The sequence below is a fragment of the Bos indicus genome, chromosome 13 (assembly GCF_029378745.1).
Source record: "Bos indicus isolate NIAB-ARS_2022 breed Sahiwal x Tharparkar chromosome 13, NIAB-ARS_B.indTharparkar_mat_pri_1.0, whole genome shotgun sequence".
Lineage (NCBI taxonomy): Eukaryota > Metazoa > Chordata > Mammalia > Artiodactyla > Bovidae > Bos > Bos indicus.
In genome coordinates, this window is record NC_091772.1 from 5298586 (window position 1) to 5306652 (window position 8067).

Here is an 8067-nt window from a genome sequence, read left to right on the forward strand (position 1 = left end):
TTGCATGTCTGGTACAGTGATCTTTAGCTAATGACTTATTAGGCATTTATTTGCAAATAATTAAAATCTTCATATGTTATCACCTTTTTGGTGTATCACCTTTTTCGGTATATCACAGCTAGAGAGACCAAAATTTTGTTATCTCTTAAATCAATTTTTAAAATTTAATAATATTACCCAGGGAACTGAGGAAAATCTCACAGGCTCAATAGCCACCTTCTCTCCTTTTTTGGTTTTTACCTTCGGTATTCATTCAAAAGTAATAGTAGTTGCCATTTATTCAGACCCTAACATCTGCTGGGTGCCTTACTCATTTTTATTTAACTTTTCACAACAGTATCAATTAAAGATTATAATATCCACTTTTTAGATTCAGATGATAATTAACTTCCGTTATATTCATAACTACACAAGGTATATTACCCAGGGTTCTTTAGAGAAGCAGAACCAACTAGAGAGAGAGAAAAAGAGAGAGACTCATAAGGAATTGACTCACATGATTGCAGAGGCCAACAAGTCCAAAATCCTCAGGGTGAGCGGGAATGCTGGAGGCCCAGGGAAGAGTTGCAGTTCAAGTCCAGAATTCTTTTTTTTTTTCAAGGGAGTTCAGTGTTTTTCTGTTGTATAAGGCCACCCACATTATGGAATGCAATCTGCTTGACTCAAAGTCCACTGACTTAAATGTCAATCTCACCTGAAAAAAAACAACTTCACATAGACATGCAGACAATATTTATCCAAATATCTGCGTACAGTGGTGGCCTAGCCAAATGGACACATAAAATTAACCATCATACAAGGTAAATATTATGATTCCATGCTACTGCAGGGGAACAAAACTTGCCATCCCAAATGTCTCTTTAGTATGCAGATTTTTTTCAAACTGAAAACAATCAAACCCAAAAGACTCAGGAAGAAACTTTGACCTTCCCCAAAACTGCAACAAATTTTAGTTAGGCACTTTCCTGGTGATCCAGTGGTTAGGACTCCACATTTCCAATGCAAGGGGTTTGGATTTGATACCTGGTTGGGGAACTAAGATCCTACATGATGTGCAATGAAGTCAAAAAAAATTTTTTTTAATTATTTCAGATAAAAGGCATATTCCAGGAATAGTGCTATTACCAGAGACACCAGCCAAAAAAAATATGTGCTAAGGGTGGTAGGGGAATAGAGCTTACAGACTAGAGTCTACTCAGTGTCTTCTTGTCTCTGCGGGGCCTAGAAAACATTTACCAAACATTTGCTTTTCCACCTTCATAAGAATTGTCTTCTTCCCCTCTGAAGTCCCAGCCACAATTGGTAACACCTTTTGTCTTTACACGGAAGATACTTAAGGTGGGGTTTGAGCCATTTTGGTGAGTTACTCAGTTTTTTTGGCTTTCTCCCATGAATACGATATTAAACTTTTGTTTTGATTTTCTCCTGTTACTTTGTCTCAACCTAATTCATGGAAAAAGTAAGAGAGTTCCAGAAAAACATCTATTTCTGCTTTATTGACTATGCCAAAGCCTTTGACTGTGTGGATCACAGTAAACTGTGGAAAATTCTTCAAGAGATGGGAATACCAGATCACCTGATCTGCCTCTTGAGAAATTTGTATGCAGGTCAGGAAGCAACAGTTAAAACTGGACATGGAATAACAGATTGGTTCTAAATAGGAAAAGGAGTACGTCAAGGCTGTATATTGTCACCCTGCTTATTTAACTTCTATGCAGAGTACATCATGAGAAACGCTGGACTGGAAGAAGCACAAGCTGGAATCAAGATTGCCAGGAGAAATATCAATAACCTCAGATATGCAGATGACACCACCCTTATGGCAGAACGTGAAGAGGAACTAAAAAGCCTTTTGATGAAAGTGAAAGTGGAGAGTGAAAAAGTTGGCTTAAAGCTCAACATTCAGAAAACGAAGATCATGGCATCTATTTCATGGGAAATAGATAGGGAAACAGTGGAAACAGTGTCAGACTTTATTTTTCTGGGCTCCAAAATCACTGCAGATGGTGACTGTAGCCATGAAATTAAAAGACGCTTACTCCTTGCAAGGAAAGTTATGACCAACCTAGATAGCATATTCAAAAGCAGAGACATTACTTTGCCAACAAAGGTTCGTCTAGTCAAAGCTATGGTTTTTCCTGTGGTCATGTATGGATGTGAGAGTTGGACTGTGAAGAAGGCTGAGCACCAAAGAATTGATGCTTTTGAACTGTGGTGTTGGAGAAGACTCTTGAGAGTCCCTTGGACTGCAAGGAGATCCAACCAGTCCATTCTGAAGGAGATCAGCCCTGGGATTTCTTTGGAAGGACTGATGCTAAAGCTGAAACTCCAGTACTTTGGCCACTTCATGCGAAGAGTTGACTCATTGGAAAAGACTCTGATGCTGGGAGGGATTGGGGGCAGGAGGAGAAGGGGATGACAGAGGATGAGATGGCTGGATGGCATCATTGACTCAATGGACGTGACTCTCAGTGAACTCTGGGAGTTGGTGATGGACAGGGAGGCCTGGCATGCTGTGATTCATGGGGTTGCAAAGAGTCGGACACGACTGAGCGACTGAACTGAACTGAATTCTTAGACCAGCCATAAGACGGGTAGAGTGAAATTTCTTCCTCCCTGACATAACCAACGAATACAGTAAGCACTGAACAATTGCACAACATCCAACAGTTTACTATGGAGGATCTGGAGTTTATAAAAGAACTTTTTGTTTTCCAAAATCCATTTATTTTTCATTTTGTGTACTATCTCCCAAATTAATGTTGCTATTGTTTTTCAATTAAGAAGAAATATATTCTCCCAAGGCCAAATTCATTTTAAAAGAAGTATTGGGTTGGCCAAAAATTTTGTTCGGGATTTTCTATAACATCTTACGAAAAACCCAAATGAACTTTTTGGCCAACCCATATTTAGGGTTTGTAGCTGTATATTTTGGCAACCCACTCCAGTACTCTTGCCTGGAAAATCAAAGGAGCCTGGTAGGCTACAGTCCATGGGGTCGCTCGGAGTCGGAGACGACTGAGCGACTTCACTTTCACTTTCATGCATTGGAGAAGGAAATGGCAACCCACTCCAGTATTCTTGCCTGGAGAATCAAAGGGATGGGGGAGCCTGGTGGGCTGCCGTCTATGGGGTGGCACAGAGTCGGACACGACTAAAGCGACCTAGCAGCAGCAGCAGCAGCAGCTGTATATTTTAGAGGTCTAATTTATCCACCAATAAATATCTACCAAGGTTGATGATCAAGTCTAATGAAGTAGGTATCGTCATGAGAAATAGAGAGCTATTTCTCAAACGAGCAGTGACAAAAACTAGGCTGTGACAGAACAAACAGTGACAAAATCTAGGGAATTCTCTCTTTCACAATCTCTGAAAACTTGTCCATGCATTCCCTGAGGCCAACACTTGAATTCAGGACCGTACTACTTCAATAGAATTTCCTTTCTGGTCTTCACTTTATGTTCCAAAATTCGGCATTAATCAGACCCCGACACCACCGGACCCTTCTCCCCGACATCTCTAGTAGTTACCAATCGTCTACTGAAAAAAGCCGAAAATTTGAAGTGAAGCATCAACAGTCTTTTCCAAAGGAGCATCAATTACCTTTCTAGCCACCGTTTTTGCCCTTCACTATGAACAAGACTGGGAGGGATTGGGGGCAGGAGGAGAAGGGGACAACAGAGGATGAGAAGGCTGGATGGCATCACTGACTTGATGGACGTGAGTCTCAGTGAACTCTGGGAGGTGGTGATGGACAGGGAGGCCTAGCCAGTGCTGCGATTCATGGGGTCACAAAGAGTAGGACACGACTGAGCGACTGACCTGATCTGATCTGATCTGATGAACAAGACATTCAGGTTTAATTCTGGCCCCAAGAAAAGTTCATGTATTATTTGATTTTGTGTGTATGTGTATGTGTGATTTCTGCCTTTGCCTTGACCCAGGTGATCTTATCTTCTGACTCCATCTCTTTCCCCTTTAGGCTTCTCAAAGTTTTCTCAAGACCCCAGCCAGAGGGAACTCTCATTCCCCAAATTGCTTAACAGTGTCGTTAAGGTTTGCAGGTTCAGGTACTGGGTAATACTCTGGCCACCTGAGGCGAAGAACTGACTCATTTGAAAAGACCCTGATGCTGGGAAAGACTGAGGGCAGGAGGAGAAGGGGACGACAGAGGATGAGATGGTTAGATGGCATCACTGACTCAATGGACATGGGTTTGGGTGGACTCTGGGAGTTGGTGATAGACAGGGAGGCCAGGCGTGCTGCGGTTCATGGGGTCGCAAAGAGTCAGACACGACTGAGCCACTGAACTGAACTTAATCTCTATTTATGCGCTTTTCTCATCTGGTCAAAGAGAGGGCTTGAACCAGTGTCCGAAAAGGAATCCCAAAGCCAAATGCAATAGGTTCCCCATGACCTGAGTATTTCCCGCGTTCTGCACGAAGGCTCTACTACCAATGTAGGTGCTCAATAAATATCTAACACCTTAATTGACAAATGACACCGAGTAAAAGACTGCAACCTGTGGGATAAGGGCGAACTTGCCTCTCCGTGAAGGGTGCCTTTTGGCGCTCGTCCACCGGCCTAGGTTTCACTGGTCCAGGGTCAGCGCCCGCCGCCACCAGGGCAGGGGCAGGCAGGGCAGTGCGCATGCCCGGTATCCAGGGGCGCCTCGGAGCGCGCGGACCGCTCGGCCCCGCCCCCGGCGCTCGGGCGCGCGCGCGGCCCCGCGGAGCGTACCCTGCGTGCGGGTCCCCGCCGAGCCCGCCGGGCGCCGCATCCCCGAGAGCCCTGGTCGGGGCCTGAGCAGCGGCCCCCGCCCCGGGCGGCGAGCGGAGTGCGGTGTGCGGTGCGCACGGCGGCGCCGCCTGCGGAGACCGGACCGGCGCGCGGTGAGTGAGGGCGGAGGCGGGCGGGCGCCTCCGCGCGTGCGCAGCGCCGGGCCGCCGAGCTGGGGCGCGCGCCCGACTGCGGGCCGCAGGGGCAGAGCGCGGTGGGTCGGGGCCGGGCTGCGGGCGCGGCGCGGGGCGTGGGGGCCGCGGCTGGCGGTGTAGGGGGCACCGGCTCTGGGGGCGCGGGCCGCGCAGGCGGCTTCCGGACGGGCTCCCCGGAACGGCGCCGGTCCCTTGCTGGTCCCGGCGTCCTGCCCGGGGCAGGGCCCGCTGCAGCCCGGGATCCCGGGGAGGGCCGAGGCGAGCCCCCCCAGGGCCCTGCCGGCCGCTAGGGCGCCCGTCGCGAGCGCGACCCCGGGAGGCGGCCGCGGTCCGGGAGGGGCCGGCGGGCCGTCGGGCAGGTGGCGGCCGCGCCCCCCGCCTGGGAGCCGAGGGCTGAGCGCGAGCAAAGTTCCCCGGAGTGACTGTCCCGGGGCGCCGGGGGTCCCGGTGGCCGACACCCGCCCTCGGCCTCCCCGGGGGCTGCGGGGCCCAGGCGAACGCTGCTGGGCTTCTGCGAGTTCGGTTTTCTTGTGGTCCTGCAGCTCGTCCTCCAAGTTCTGAGCGGTGTTCACGGCCCATTCGCTCTTGAGATAGATGTGCAGGTTTGGTGTTTTGTTAAGAAGGGTATTTGCTCTCTTGGGAAAAAGAGACTTATATTGCCTGGTCTTGTTATCTCAAAGAAAGTATTGTTAGGGCATGCCGGGGACTCCTATTTATCAAGAAACCTATTGTCCCGTGTGCGCTTGGAGAAAGCCAGCTAATTTCTATTATTAGCCGTGAAAAGACAAAGAGCGATGATTGTGCTTTCTTTCCCCCCTTCTCTCTCTCTCTCTCTCATCCTTTGATTTAAATACTCTCGGCCACATCTTGGAATACTGTAGTTATCAAAACTGGTTGCACGAAAGCGTCACCGGGGAGTTTTAAAACTCTAGGCTCAAAACTGAAGACCAATTAAAACGCAGTATGTAAAGTTCCCTCAGTGATTCCAGCAGTGCAACAGAGTTTGGGAAGCACCGCTTTAATATAAGAAAGTCAAGTTTTGAGTTTTGCGAAGTAGCAGTTTGATACCGCTGAGATGAAACGCTAGCTTCGTTCTCCATAGGCAGGAACTCACAAAGAGTAGCTTGTTCCCCGCCAGGGGACGGAGGGAAGCGTCTCTAAAGGTTCAAACTTTGGCTAAACACGACTCCGGCGTCCAGGCATTGTTCTAACTACAGCGTTGAATTTCTTAGTAGTAAGGCCACCCTCTCCGACCGCTGCCTTGGCTTCTTCCAACTCGCTCTCAGCCTCCTTCCCCACCCTTCCCCAGCTCCCGCTTTTTAGCCATCCATCCCACAACCTCTGGGAGGATCCCCTCCCCCAATAAGGTCTGACTCTTTTGGGGGGGGGGTGTGCTGTGAGATGCGGGTTACCATAGCAACGGGTCTTCCAGGGGAAGTGGGCGGGTCCACCTTTGGTTTGCTGAATAGGACGCTTCCTTTTCTAAAGAGTTTGAATCTCCCTTTTCTTGGCCTTGGCTCAGGTAAAGGTGTGTTCACACAGTCCCAGTTTTTCTTTTTAAGTGATTACAGAATTATTTATCAATGCTGTTGTATGGAGTGACAATACGAGCGGCTCTGCTGTTCTCCCCTGAAGAGATTCTCTTTACCAATCTCTGCACTAAGAACTTGTGTAACAAAAGTTCTAAAAGAGATGAAAAACACCTTTAAAAAAAAAAACCTTGATTTTCCTTTGGGGCACACGCATCTTCGAAGGGTAAGCGTCATTTTCCTAAAGTCTGAAAACATACTTAAGAAGTTTTAAAAGTGAAATATAACCCTACATCCTTGCCAAAACCTTTGCTAGTTTGTGAGCAGATACTATTGTCAGCTTGTAAATTGTTTCATTCCTAGAAAGTTCTTTGCCATGATTCTTTGCAAAAAGTTAGACCACTTGTAATGTTATACTTTAAAATAACGAAGGAAAGGCACAGTTCTACAGATTGACCCACTCCTTCCCTTCCCCAACGCACACATATCCAAAGACAGGTGTTTTTTTTTTAATGTTTGTTCTTTTATGCACAAAACAGTTATTCCCTCCCCAACTCATTCCAGTTTATTTTGCAAGGAACTCTTAAAACTGTTCATGTAAAACAGTTTAGACGTGTCTTCAGGCTTGTTTGTGTTTTGAAATCTTTAAACTTTGCTGTGTAAATGATCAGAATTTGGTCAGTCAATCCAAAATACTTATGGTGGTAGTACAGAGATTTCCAGCATGTATTAGGGATTGAAGAAGTTTTCTCTACTCTGGTGTTTTGTGCTAGTTAACTTTTGGACTATCAAGCAAATTCTGTAAGGCTGATTTTTCCCATTTTACTCTCAGCAAAGAAAAATAGTGGAAAACCCTTTGATCTGATGGACCTTGTAGTTCAGCAGTAATGCTGTGCAGCTAAGGCGGTAACTTCTCACCTAATCTTCAGTTCAGTTCTGTCGCTCAGTCATGTCCAACTCTTAGCGACCCCATGAATCACAGAATGCCAGGCCTCCCTGTCCATCACCAACTCCTGGAGTTCACTCAAACTCATGTCCATCGAGTTGGTGATGCCATCCAGCCATCTCATCCTCTGTCTCCCCATCCATCCTTCTCCTCCTGCCTTCAGTCTTTCCCAGAATCAGGGTCTTTTCCAATGAGTCAACTCCTCGCATGAGGTGGCCAAAGAATTGGAGTTTCAGCTTCAGCATCAGTCCTTCCAATGAACACCCAAGACTTATCTCCTTTAGGGTGGACTGGTTGGATCTCCTTGCAGTCCAAGGGACTCTCAAGAATCTTCTCCAGCACCACAGCTCAAAAGCATCAATTCTTCGGCGCTCAGCTTTCTTCACCTGATCTTAAGGACACAAAAATCACAGCAGTATCATCCAGAAATAAACAGCTGTGCATGGCATGATATGCTTCCATTTGTCCCATTTTATGTGTCTGCATAGATACACTTTTAAGCAAAATTGGTACTTTAATTTCATTTGTAGTTTTAAATATTGCCCCTTTGCGAATATATCACAGACATTTCTTGTGCCCTTAAATCGTCCTCAGAAGTAAAATTTTAAATGATGGATATGTCAAAGTTTGTTTAACTAGGTTTCTCTTGTTGGACATA

The 8067-nt window shown here is 46.8% G+C and overlaps 1 protein-coding gene and 1 long non-coding RNA gene across 7 annotated transcripts in view; one reads left to right on the forward strand and one right to left on the reverse strand.

The window, feature by feature from the left end:
- The window catches only part of LOC139186433 (uncharacterized), a 243668-nt gene extending 238973 nt beyond the window's left edge, over nt 1-4695 (reverse strand). For all 5 annotated transcript variants that reach the window (XR_011569972.1, XR_011569970.1, XR_011569968.1 and 2 more), the window contains exons 1-2: nt 4546-4695; nt 497-694 (exon numbers count right to left, since the gene is read on the reverse strand). This is a non-coding gene — a long non-coding RNA (uncharacterized lncRNA). The remainder of the gene's footprint in view (nt 1-496; nt 695-4545) is intronic.
- A 43-nt stretch (nt 4696-4738) lies between these two features.
- The window catches only part of BTBD3 (BTB domain containing 3), a 33324-nt gene continuing 29995 nt past the window's right edge, over nt 4739-8067 (forward strand). The window contains exon 1 of one of the 2 annotated variants that reach the window (XM_070800698.1): nt 4739-4892. The gene's annotated coding sequence lies outside the window, so the exon portion shown is untranslated. The remainder of the gene's footprint in view (nt 4893-8067) is intronic. The other variant, XM_070800697.1, reaches the window with a different exon arrangement.